At 46.5% G+C, this 13714-nt stretch overlaps 1 long non-coding RNA gene across 1 annotated transcript; it reads right to left on the bottom strand.

Annotated features, from left to right (window-relative positions):
• Positions 1–2100: 2100 nt before the first annotated feature.
• Positions 2101–8015, bottom strand: LOC115321866. Its single transcript, XR_006077899.1, has 5 exons — positions 7977–8015; positions 7828–7860; positions 6929–6970; positions 2983–3042; positions 2101–2231 (listed from the first exon to the last, which is right to left on the bottom strand). It is a non-coding gene; the product is annotated as an uncharacterized LOC115321866 (long non-coding RNA).
• Between the last annotated feature and the right edge of the window lie 5699 nt (positions 8016–13714).

A 13714-nucleotide genomic window follows, 5' to 3' on the forward strand; every position in this document is an offset into this window, starting at 1 on the left:
GATTTTAGAAAACATCACGCGCCCCTCGTTTTGTACTAAACTCCAATAAAGGTTACTACAAAAAGAGTTTTTTTCCGTTGGTTTTTACGTTTCTAATAACGTTGAAACGTACGTATCCTGATTCAGTTACCAAAGCAGCCGTCTGGTGGCGCGTCGAGCGACGCTGGGCTAAAGCCCCTTGATAAAAGCGTTTTTTACAAGTACCGCCAACCATTGTTGTGGAAGCGCGCGAGATACGTGCCATGAGCGGGTGCTCCGCCGCCATTCGCTTCCAAGGCCCGCTCATTTCAGTGCTGCGCCGCCATTTGCTTCCAAGGGCCGCTCGAGACATGGGCCTCGTGCACTCGCGCATTTGACGCTACTTGCAAGACAAGCGCAAACACATCGAGGGGCTTTACGCTGGGCGAGTCGTGGTGAGTGAGGGGGGGTATAGAGCACTATATAGCTCCTTCGGAGCAGTGTAGCGCAATCTAGAACGCCGCCTCTCGGCGACTAGCGGCGAACACCCGGAGGTTCCAACTGCGGTCAGAAATGCATGGAGAACGTGAGAAAATCGTTGTTTCTTCAGTGTTGTGGGAATATACGGAATCGCAATCGTTTTTGACATAATAATGAAACACTTTAGAATAATTCGCGCTAAGTTTTGTGCCCCGCAAGGACCTGACTTTTTTTTAAAAATTGCCTGAGCGGCATCATGCAGCAGACGACACGGCGACGTCACACCATTCACGTGACCCGCTCCGGCCAACCCGAAAAGCCCATCTCCGCTGCGAGCAAAAATCGTCTGCTTCAAACGCCATTGCCTTGGAAATTGCATTCTCAAAATTTGCACACGCATCCGATATTATTAAAACTTTGATAAAGTGTTTATTGCTTTACTAACTTCACGACAGACTAGTTTTGAAAAGTGTGAACTCGCCGTTCATTTTTAATCAGCCGTGTTGTGTCGATCTCCATGTATTCTCCCGTAGGGCGGGGCGCCTCCTGGAACCCTGAGTACCACGTGACTCGGCCGAGCCGCTCTGTCGGCCATGTTGTCGGCAAAACACGGGGTTCAAAGGATTGCGTTACTCTGCTCCGTAGGAGCTATATAGTGCTCTAGGGGGGTACTGTTCGTGCATGCGGCGTCTATGAGCAGTTCCGTAACTGAGCTAATTTAATAACGTTGGGTGCAGCCGACCAGCGAAAGAGAGCAGACGCCACGCGGACGAAATCCGTTGGCAGCAAAAGCGCTTTCTTTATGCAGACGCGTTTTTTTTTTTTTTTAAGTTTTGCTTTTATTTTTCGAATTTATTTTTTAACCAAAGTTTCATTTAAAAAGATTACGTTCATTTGAATAAACCACGGTGGTCGCGAGCCGTCGCGATAATGAGGTAGCGCCATCTATCAATACGTGCGCCAAACGCGCCCCGCCACTGGCCTCGGTCGTCTGCGTCGCCGCCTGCCGTTAACCCTGGTAAGTTTATGGCCCCATTTTTTTACAGAAAGAGAACTACGGTTTGTAATTTAATGTGATACACCTTCGGCGAAATATATACATTGCTACGTTCAGGCGACGATTTTTACGGTCCGTTTTAGATCGATCCTGGTTATTCCAAGCGCCCCACATAAGGTATATGAATTAGCGAAAAAACGGGAGCGCACAAAGTAGCTAAAGGACAAAAAAAAAAAAAAAGAAGCTTATTCAGCGTAATTAAATTAGTAGAATGAGAAAAGAAACGTGTTTAAACACTCAATTACTGGACAATTAAAAATAAGTATAAATTTAAGAACGCTACAAAGGATATGGTGATGGGCTTTCGTCGACGCTTGGGCAGTGGCACTGCCTTCATCGGGACGTGGCCCAACCGACGCGTGCGTTTGATTTGTGTAGTGCATTAGATGTGAGGCGTGTCACCTTGGAGTTCTGGTTTCCATGAGTACGAGTGACGTACCGTAGAAAGTCTAAACCGAATAAATACTGCGCGCAACAATGTAAAAAAGCTGACAGTTATGAACACAACCAGTGTCATGCCGTGTCTTTCAAACTTATTTTATTCATAAAGGTAAACCTCGTCCGGGTATATTGTATATCATGATATCATGTTGCAGGGAGCATGTCCCAAAACAAACGCTCGACTCGTTACAGAGCCTGTTCCGCTCGCAGCCCTTCAGTCGTGTTACGTCATCGTGTGTCCTCCCCTTGCGGTGGGCTATTCCGCCTTGTTGTCTTTTCTTTCCTTTCTGCATTGCTGAAAATAAGGCAACAACTACTGATTCGATCCTATAACAAAACGGTAAGTAACTTTCAGTGGGAATGAAATGCACGGATGAATTAGAATAACTTAGATTTTATTAAATGTTATTTTTTCCGAGTCATGAACCGCCATGTGGTAGCTGACCTTGGCGGTCAAGCGTAAAAGCAAGACAACTTTATTCTTTTTTCTTTCTTCATTTTTTGCTCCGAAAATAAGCTACGCATTGCAAAACGGTTATACTGATAGCGAGGCACGTAGCCAGGATTTTGATTCGTTGGGCGGGGGGGGGGGGGGGGGGGGGGGGGGGGGGGGGAGAGGGGAGGGAGGGAGAGTAAGCCCCAGCAAAATAGAAGATTTTAAGGGAAGGGGCCGATGCCCCCCCCCCCCCCCCCCCCCCTGGCTACATGCCTGCTGATAGCTCTCCTAATTTGGTTCTTGCCGGGCTGGCAGTATTGCGAATAAATAAATAAGTCGACATCTTCTCATGTTTTCAGCATATTTCAGGCTACTTTTTTATATTTCTCGGGTTGTTTCCTTTTTTTTTTTATAATCCATGCCTTTTTTTTTCTCCCACAGAAAAGCTTACAGCAACCATTAGGCCAGGTATGTTTGTATTTGGGCGAACAGTCGGCTAAACAAAGGAAAACATGTAGTCCGCAAACAAGGAAAACATAAATAGAAGAAAAAAATGGGAGTGACGAAGCGGAAGTGCATGAACTCCCCAGAGACTTCGAACGGCACATACCTCCATGGCCCTGAAGACTTTCACCCCAACTTTGGCCTTCTCTTCATCGACCACCTCAGCCTGCAAACGGAGAACAAGGGAAGGTGCAACTCGATTGGGGGCTAGCGCACACAGCTCGGAGCACATGGAGTGAAAGCTCGCGCTACATAACCCAGGGATCCTGGGTTTAAGCCTCACCCCTGCCCGTATCGATCTGGATGAGCATCGTACCGGCGTGCGGTCGTGTATGACTACTGCGTGGTCCACGTTAAAAACCCCAGGCCAGCAGCCGTACTGCGCTGGCTAAATTGCTTATCTACAGTAACAATGTCGCCATGTTCTGGCAGACTAAACTCCTGCTGTATAAATAACTAACCATTAATTTGTTTTGCAACTCGATTCTGTAATCGATGTCAATTTGCATCTTCGCGACTTGTCATATAAATATCTTATCAATAGAATAGGCCGTATACAGCAGTTTTTTTTGTTTTTTTTTGCATAATGGCGAAAAATGTTTGATAAAAAACTGCAGCGTGCACGTTCCCTGGTAGCGAACTAAACGCCATCCGGTGTTTAAGAATTTCCTAGCACACTAAGCGGCTTTGTTCAGCTCATTCACCGCTTCTGCCCGTTCTGACCTCGATAAACATCGTGCCGGCGGGCGTTGGTGTATGACTACTGCGTGATGCGCGTTGAAGACCCCAGGTCTGCACATCTTGTCGGCACAAGCTCTCGTGCAGTAAGGGCAGCTGCCAACACTATGAGTTCGCCGTTCACATGCTTGCAACCGAGTACGACCGAGAGAGACAAGACCGATTTTGAAGCCTCTTGCGCCTGCGTACAACCAGCTTTGCAGCAGCGCATCCGGTCCTCCGCCGTCGTCAGAGGCTTAAAACCCGGTCTTGCATGTCTGCCTCGGTTGTACTCGGTTGCAAGTGTATGGACGGGCCTTTAGAGAGCAAAGAACTAGCTTTTGTTCACTTAGAGATTTGTTTCTAAAGAAAACTGCATTGCTCGGGCACGTGACCTCTCCGATGGGATCCCAAAAGCCAACATATACCGAATGTTTTTTTTTTTTTTTTTATTCTTACAGATTTGTTTTAAAGAAAGCCATGAAAGCTACACTTATGCGCTTTGTGCGAGTGAGTTATACGCACAGGGGGACATCATGTGGGTGGCTAATCTTTGCAATAAGTCGGCTGATTAATTAAAATTCACTAATTAACTTTTTAATTAGTGAAAATAGACATGGTTTCAATTAGAAATTAGCTGAGTGTCGTCCAAAACCCCCTAAATCAATAATTTTAGGGGCGAAGCTCCTTAGGGTCTAGCCTTGTCCGTCCGTCCGTCCGCCCGTCCGTGCTCACACAAAAAGAAAAATATTTTGCGCAGTCGACAGGATTCGAACCTGTGCGGGACGAGTAGGGAGCTCTGAGATGTGGTAGTAACTCAAGAGCTGGGGTTTCTGTCATGGATGAAGCGTTGCATGTAGCCGCTCACCGTCTATACAGGAGAGGGCGCTGCGGTCAAATGCGTATATAATCGCGTTAAACTTTGCATGCATTGGCTCAACGTTTATAGACGAGAGGGCGCTGCGGTCAAATGCTCAAATTCGTATATAACCACGTTCCATACCACACATCCTCTTTCTGACATGGACCGTTAAGCGGTGGAGATGCGTTCCCACGGCTTCTAGCGGATCCAAGCTGATCCGCTAGAAGAACTACTGGCTCGGCATTTCACCGACCATAAAGCAGTAATAATGAAGTCGAAACGCAACCCGGAACTCAGCACTACCTATAAACAAAAAAACAAAAAAATCAGCACCATCAGCACTACCCATGAACAATAAAATCAGTATCATCAGCACTACCAGAGCTTCGCCCCAATCAACATCATTCACCACGTGGAGATGCGGTCATTTTTTTAGAAAGACTTTAAGCGCGTGAGAAGCGCATTAGTGCGCTGAAGTTACCACCCGTGGAGCAGGTACAAGGCTGGGGCCAGATAAGAGACGGAAAAATTGCGCAGGCGCCTTATCGAAACCGCTAGCCTTGTACCTGCTCCACGAGTGGTAACTTTAGTGCACTACTGCGCTTCTCACGCGCTGAAAGTCTGTCTGAAAATGACTGATTAAGAGGTTTTCGATAACGCGCAGCAAGTTTATAATTGGAACCATATGTCTATTTTAACTAATTAAAAATTTAATTAGTGAATTTGAATTAATTTGAATTTGAGTGAGCGGACAGCGTGACGGTCATTTGTCGATGCACTGCCATGACTGTGGGTGCAGACCTGAATTTAATTTGTGACTGTCATTAGAAAACATAGAGATAAGACGGTAAGGGAAATTACAGAGGCAGACCTGATAAAAAACTACGGGGATCGATGTGTCAGCGTGGCGTCGATCGATTTGGCCGACAAAGAGACATAGTTCTTGCAATCAGTGGCGTGGCTTGGGGTTGGTTGAATGGCGCAATGATGCAGAGTATTTATACCCTTGATCTTCTGACGGTTAAACCAGTTGAAGTTAGCGCATTGTGTTGTCTCGTTCCTACTCTTCGTCCCTGTCGTGAAGCGCTATTATGTTCTCCAAGTTGAATTAATTAGCCGACTTATCGCGAACATTAGCCAAACACATAATGTCCCGCTGGGCGTAAAACTCACTCGCACAACCCGCTTAAGTGTTGCTTTCAGGGCATTTTTTAAAACAAATCTGCAAGAATAAAAAAAAAAAAAAAAAAAAAAAAAAAAACGGTATATATAGGGTGTCCCAGCTCGTCAAGCTCGATCTAAAATGAACCGTAAAAATCGACGCCTGCACATAGCAATCTAAACTTTCCGTCGGAGGTGTATTTCACATGTCGGTTTTTCTTGTAAAATTACAAAGGGTGGCTCCCTTTTAGTAAAAGATAGGCCAAGAAACGTGCCAGGCTCAACGGCGGGCGGCGACGCAGACAACCAAGTCGTGTAGCGGGGCGCGTTTGACAATCGTATTGACAGTTAACGGCACGTCCTTATCCAGACTGCTCGCGACCACCGTGGTTTATTAAAATGAACATAATATTTTTGTAATGTACCTCTGGTTAAAAATAAATGCTAACAATAAAAGCAAAACATAAAGTAAAAAAGAAAAAAAAGCGTTTGCATAACGATGGCGCTTTTGCTGCCAACGGACTTCGTCTGCGTGTCGTCTGCTCCCTTTCACTGGTCGGCTACACCTTCGGACGCTGCTCCCGACGCCATCTATCATTACGCACGCCAAACGCGTCCCGCAGCTCGACTTGGTCGTCTGCGTCGCCGCCCGCCGTTGACCCTGGCAAATTTTTTGGCCCTATATTTTAACAAAAAGGAAGCTACACTTTGAAGTTTTTCAAAGAAAAAAACGACGTATGAATACACCTCTGATGAAAATTTTGGATTGCTACGTGCAGGCGTCGATTTTTACGGTCCATTTTAGATCGAGCCGGGTGACTTGGGACACCCTATACCATCCATTGCAATTGCATCCCCACCTTCGGAGTATCGCCGTAAGAAAATACTCAAGTGATCTTTCTCTACCTCCCCCCCCCCCTTTTTTTTCCGCGCAATATATATATATATATATATATAAATATGGAAGACGGGAAGTTCTTATGGGGACTGCTTGTTCTTGAATTCGCGCACGCTGAAATCTTGAAAGAAAACTTCGATGCCCTTTAATTGTTTTTTCATAAATGACATTTTTAATCGTAAAAAAAACAACAAAAAAACAGGTTTGGTAAGCTGATATTGGAGAGAATTATTGGCTGTGTGGTTTGCGCTGACTGATTGTCATATGTTCATAAATTGTGATCACGTTTCTAGCCAACTATATTTTTTTTTATTTCGTCGATGAAGAAAAAACTTTCATTTGTTAGTTTTTTTTTCGTAGATCTTAACATATGGTACCTTATATCTGTTGTGTGGGGACGTGTGCAGGACTTACCATCTTTTTTTCCATTTCGTCGTCAGTCACGTCTCCTTTTTTCTAGAGGAAGAAACGTTCTTATTTTTCATGCACGCACGTATCAACCCGAACTCAGGGTACCGCGGGTTCCTACGGGATGTCCCCTAAAACAAATTACAGTGTTTTACGTTCCTTTTCTTTTGCCGCAAAAAAAAAAAAAAAAAATAAACTACGCATCACGGCACGCTCATTCTCCGCCCAAATGAATTCAAACCAAATGCCAAAGTTTCAGAGCTTGGCGTTGTCTGATCCAAAAGTTAGAAGCAGTTTTTGGAAATTTTAAATGGGAAAACGGCGGTCGATGGAACCCACGAATGCATGAAGGACAATGATGCCAGTTGCGAGGAACGGTATCCCCATTGTCCCAATTCAAGTTGCAAAAAAAGATATCGCCTATAACGTTTTTCTTAGACAACGGCAAGCTCCGAAACTTTGACATCTGGTCGGAACCGCTAGTGTATACATTCGGGCGAAGACTTAGCATTCGGCGAGGTTTAATTTATTTTTGCGCTGAAAATAATTTTTTTTGTTGTTGTTGTTTCGGGCACGTTGTTTATTAAGTACCCCACGCCTGTTCAAAGTAACGACGAAGGAGCTCGGTCCCATGCAAATCCCGTCTTCGTTTTCTTTTTTTCTTTTTTTTTTTTTTCTTTTTCAAATATTGTAATAAAAGAAAGCAACAAAATGTATACGGGGGTGTGGTTGGACGTCATTTATCTTTTTTCGTCTCATTTTTTTTTTTGTCTTTATTATATTCGTCTCGATTTGTGATGCCAGTTTTATCCGCCTCCGGTGTTCCCATGCTACCTTTCGCAGATACTTTTTTTCCCCCTTGAGAGATTTCCTTAGCCTCTTTATTAGCCGGATAAGGTACTTACTTCCCTGAAGAGCTTCATTGTTACTCCCATGATCTGAAAAGGAGTAGTGAAATATTTTAATGAACGAATTTCGTAATGGCAACGCGTATGCCGCCGAGGTTTGGGAGACTCGAACTGTGACGCCGTGGCGGTGTCGTGTGCGCCCTCACCTTGCGCAGATCTTGGTTGGTGAGCTTATCGCCTTTGGCTTCACTGGCGGCCGGACACATGGCCACTATAAGATACGATATGAACCGGTGCGTTAAACCAACACAAGCTTGACTAATGAAAGCCTGTGCACCAGAATTTTAACGTCCTCCACGTCCTCGGACTGAGATCGAGCGAAGACACCCGATTGAACACGAGTGCTGTGTCACCGTTGGAGTGGGCCTCGTGTCCAATCAAAGCGTCAAAACTCGAGTTTGCTGTAATTGCCAGACCGATCAGAACAGCTGCGATTCATCGACCGCTCTTGCGGTTTCAAAGAGAGGCAGAAGAAAGAGCCGTTTCAGCTAGTTTTGGCTGAACGACAGCGTCCTCTATAGTTACTTAAAGTGGTCGAATAAATCTTCACGAAGCCAATTTGACCCTCACGTGACGCTGATCTTGCGCTTATATTATACTCTCGGTTTTTCGTTGACGTTTAAGATTTTTACCAGATTGAAGCTAAACGTTCTGCAGGCCTGCTTACCTGTACTGTTTTATTTTATTATTGTGGAGTAATTTACGCTTTTTTTATTTAGTCATATTTAAAAAAGAATAAAAGACTATCGACGAGACCGAGGGAAAGCTCCCAATAGCACAGGTGTCCGGAACGCTTTTCCAACCAATGTGTTTGCCGCATCTTCGTTATTGGTCTATCGATTTGCTTCTTGTGACGTCACAGAGGCCCTGGCGTCCCCTCCCCTTCTTCGACAGCACTCTTTTGGAAAAAACCGCCAAGATGGTGACAAGCGACTAAACGATCCACTAGTTTCGGTTGCGTATATGCACGTTTTGCACACCACACGCTAGATTACATCCGCCACTGCGTTTTCTTGTCTTACCGAGGTACCGAGCCACTGAAACGGGCGTTGACGAGCCTTCACAAAGGTGCAGGGGAGAACGACACAGTAGAATCTAAAATGGCACTAACCTGGCCTGATGAAGTGATGATGAAGTGAAGCAAACGGATTAAGAGGAAAGAAAAACTGAAGGTCGGTTAGAGCGGCGCACGTGCACAGCTGCTTCAAAGCGTCGATACATCGTTGTCACTTCGGGACCGATCTCGATGCGTGGCCGGTATAGGACCCCGACCATACCACCCGAAGACGCGCTTCAGCCACCGTAGTAATGGCATGCATAGATGGAGTGTTTTAGGGAACCGTTTTTGTACACATCGATACGGTGCGATGGGCTCTCCCGTTCGCACTGCGCATATGGAAGAGTCTTCTGTGATAGCGTACGCGCAGTTCGTACCGGACGGCTCATCGTAGCAAATCGGATGTACAAAAAACGTTCCCTATAAGTCTCTAATGAGGAGTGTACGGTCTTGGGGGACACTTACACTTTTTCTCCATTCCCTTGCTCATGAGGCAATTCTGAGGGACAAAAATTAAACGACAGAATTAGGTTCGCCGCACCTGGCACGAGCGCATGTACGCAGCGAGCTTTAATGGGGCATAGAAACAAGCACTCTACGCATACGTGCATGTGCATTCGGTCGAGCCGCTAAAACAAAGAGCCGTACAGCACCGAAGAAAATATGTCTACGTTTCAAGACGGTCTGCGATATCCTCTTCCACATGCACTCACACTGCGTGACACTGCTAGGACGAGCACAACCTTGGCGCTTTTTCCCATTTTATTTACAGAGAGTATTAAGGGTTGCCCAAATTTACCACTTAGGTTTTTAACTCCTCAGATGAGTACGTTTTAAAAACATTCTTGCGGTTAAACAAATTGGCTGCAGAAGCCACTATTGTTGGTTATCTATGAATTGCAATAGCATTCGTCATGGGACTCACAACGCAGCTCACTGTGAATACGACGACGTAAATTTTGAGTAAACAGTTTATTTTATAAATGGCTTACGAAGCAATCATTTATGTCAGCGCGTCTGCAGTGCGCCACTTCGAAATTGAGTGATTGCTTCGTCTCTGTGTAATCTTCTATCTCGGTGTAATCGTTTAATGTTGAAGCAGTTTCCTGACCATTATTGCTGCTTAGTGTGTGTCTCTTGTGCTCTCTCAATGTAATTGTTTAATATTCAAGTTGTTTCACCACCATCATTGACCATGTACTAACTTAAACTCAACTTAAACCGATAATTTCTGCGTACCTTGGGCGCAAATGTGAATGTGTGCGTACTGCCGCTCCGTGTATGCGCGACGCGGGTTTATCTGCTTGCTAGGACGACGTCCTAGAGGACGACATAAAAGACGACGTCTAGGTCGACCTCTAGGGCGACCTCAAGAACGATGTCTAGGACGGGGTCCTCCAGGCTGTCCAAACGGGACACTTCAGAAATCATGAGGCGACACAGCTCCATCAAAAGTCGTGAAAGTTAAAGCGGTTGAAGTCCGTCAGTCCGACTTCTCTCTGGACACCACCAAGCAAACATCACGACTTTTCTCATCGCCTCCTCCACTTTTCGGTGACTTCGGTGCTCCTTAGACTTCTACCAATGCTGTCCATCTGTTCTGCCGGGCCGTCGTATCCTTGGCCGTGTCCCAACATTTACTCTGTCTTACTCCAGGGTAAGGGTTATCTACTTTTGCTTTCGAAGACCTACCCGAGGCTAACGTCGCTCTATCTGTGTGATCACGTGACATGACCCGCCGGAGTAACTTGGATCTATACGAGTAATATTTAGAACACATCCCTTCCCTTTCCCGTTTTCGGGACTTGAAGAGCAGCGGAGACCTTGAGGGATTGACCGACAGCCCACAGAGCCTGCGAGTGGCTGTCCGGACCCACGTTATGAGCATGCTCAAGGCCCCCCCTCCCCCCCCCCCCCCCCCCCCCGCCCCATGAAGGACGCGAGCGAACTTTAACGGAGGGAACTTTCCCCCCGGCAAAAAATTGATCGTTGCATAGGTTTACTATGCTGCATTATTTTCCGTTCAACTACGGCCGCAGCTGACAAAACGACCACGGGCCCCTGCCGCATGACGATGTCGGGTGTGCAAGGAGCGAATGCCCGTGGTTCGGAGTCCTGTAGAGGCAAATGTCCCACCCCCGCGCCGCCATGTCCCAGGTGCAAACGTGAAGTAATATAGTATGTTGCGCGTATGCGGAATTGCGTGTCATTGTTTTTAACGCTTCGCCGAGTCGCGCGAGAGAGTCGCGTGAACTACCCGTGCCGCAGAGCACGCGAGCTCTGCCGCTGTCCAGAGCACCGTGGTCCAGAGCGATGAGCCAAGACCGTGAAATCGAAGCTCTGGAATCAGCGTCTATCGCCGTTCCAAACTGACAGGAGCGCGCCGCGTTGAAACGAGCAAGCGAGCAAGCAAAAAAGGACGCGCGTGCGCACCGCGTGGTTTTCGGCAGCAAGCGATGCGTCTTTGTTACGTCACTTCCGTGACCAGGTTTTCGGGACATCGACCTTCCAAATTTTCACTCCCTTCCGAACACGGAGAAAGACGTAGTTTTACGTCAAAAACGAATGGAAGCGGACCACTGCATGACGTATGTCGGAGTTGTGTTGCCTCACGATTTCTGAAGTGTCCTGTTTGGACAGGCCTCTAGAGGACGACGTCAAAAACGACGTGTAGGGCGACCTTTAGGAGGACCTCAAGGACGACCTCTAGAACGACGTCAAGGACGTTACGTCTTTGGGAAGGGTGTGATTGTGAAGGAGTGCGTACTGCCGCTCCGCATACACGCGGCGCCTGCGATAGGTATGCGCGGCTCATTCGAGACCAAACAGCGTATCGCAAAAAACTGGGTGAAGTAGCCAAAGAATTCTATCGCATTAGAATGACCTGCTCTTGCTTGCTCAGATAAACCTGGTATGGGGTAGGCATGCAATTTGAGGATGCTGCGGTCTTATCGTTTCGGTAGCCGGTGACTAGCGAGTTAGGCGGGTAATGGCTGGTGGATTCGGGCACTCTGTGGAGCCACTTTAGTGTGGGTGGTGTGTTTAACGTTCCATCTTTTTTGACGGATGTACACGGCAGCAATGAACGGGTTATAACGCCAAATTCAAACGAAGTTGAACTTGTCAAGACGTATTACTGTGAGGTTTGAATTACTTATACAAATCTAAATACTTTTATGGGCATGAAAGAACCGAGCAGCGGTTGATCCAAAGTAACTCACGCGGAAGTCCGTGGAGAATTTTTTTGCGGCTTCCTTGTTCTTGATAGCGGGTTCTGCGTCCTGTAAATAAAGAGAGTAGCGCTGAATTGGCTTGGCAGAGGTACCCGCATCCTCAGATCGAGCCTCTACCTAACCTTTGCAAAGAAAGTGGAAGCTTTAACATGTACAACGTAGTGAACGCGTTAGCATTCTCCGCCATGTCACAATCAGGACGCGTAGAGTTGGGCGAGTTGGTGGTATACATGTTTAACGAAGAAGTAAAACAGCGCAAAAAAGAACAGAGGACAAGAAAACAGAATCGTCTTTTTTTCATTTTTTTTTTTGCGCTGTTTTACTTTTTTGTTAAACTGAGTAAATCCACGAGCGAGCCATACTGCCGCGCACTGCCGCTGCTTGTTAGGAACTCGTGACGTGAAGGCATTCCAACGGAGCTCGACAGACCGCCGCCACACGCAATTTGGAAATATGTTTATTTGTTTTAAAATTAGTAGCCTTGACTTTGCTGCCGGCAGCCCGTAAATACTATAGTGTAGACTAGTGTTTCTGGGCTGCCAGCAAAACATAGATCACAACTAAACAAAGAAATAAGTGCAAACATTTCGTTTCCGTACCCATTTTACGACCTGATTATTTCTTTTTTTTTTTTTTAGAGTGTAGGGCTGCTGGAACAGGAACGACGGCGTCGATCGCAGAGGGCTCTACGAGCCGTCGAAGCCATTCTAATGCCTTCTGAGTGTCATGAGACCCGCGGGAGATGCACCGCAACGCGCGGGGCGCGTCGTCACGGGATACTTTCGCGGCGCTGGATTGGTTGGGATGGCTGTCGCGTCGTCTGCGGTTTGTCGTAAGGGGAAACGGATTACAGTTGCGGAGTCTTACGCACGATTTTTTCTTCGAAGGGATCCGTCATGCCTGGTCCTCTTCCTTTGTGCATGGCCCTTCGGTTGCCACCCTTCATCATCTAGAGAAAAGCAGAAAAGTCAACATAGAACCAAGTGGTCAGAGAAAGCGCTGCGCAGTTCTTGCGTGCGGCCCCGGGGTCGAGAACGTGCATTTATGTGATGAATATAAATTAGAATGGAATGAACTAGAAACCTTAACCACGTGACACCCTATCCCCTCCCCTTCGCGCAGCTTCATGCTTTCGCCAGCACAGCCAGCGCAGGGCGCAATTTCTCTGTTTCTCCGCCACGTAATATTGCCGTTAAAGGGCGTCAGCTGCGCTTGAAGTACAGTTAGAAGTTGCGGCGAATTTCTGTCATGCTTGAGGTTCGACTGGGGCGGCAAATCTTCGAAATGACGAGAAAATTCGTCGAAGTTTGACTTTTCGAACAGGACGTGTTGCCCGACTTCGACTCAAACGTTTCCAAGACTTTGAAAAACACATTTTTTAGAAATGTTTTTTTTTTCTATTTTTTAAGTTTACGCAATATAAAACCTAACATAAAAAAAAACGTTTAATTATTTTGTTAAAGTGAAGCAATGAACCCGATAAGAATTGCGCCTCTCCCCCGACAGGTGGCACCCCTTTTGTTTTTCATTTACACGCATGCGCATAGGTGTCGAGCATCTGTCGACCTTTTGTCTCGCGTTCCAAGCCTCGAAA

Source organism: Ixodes scapularis, unplaced genomic scaffold, assembly GCF_016920785.2.
Source record: "Ixodes scapularis isolate PalLabHiFi unplaced genomic scaffold, ASM1692078v2 PGA_scaffold2__306_contigs__length_199485367, whole genome shotgun sequence".
Lineage (NCBI taxonomy): Eukaryota > Metazoa > Arthropoda > Arachnida > Ixodida > Ixodidae > Ixodes > Ixodes scapularis.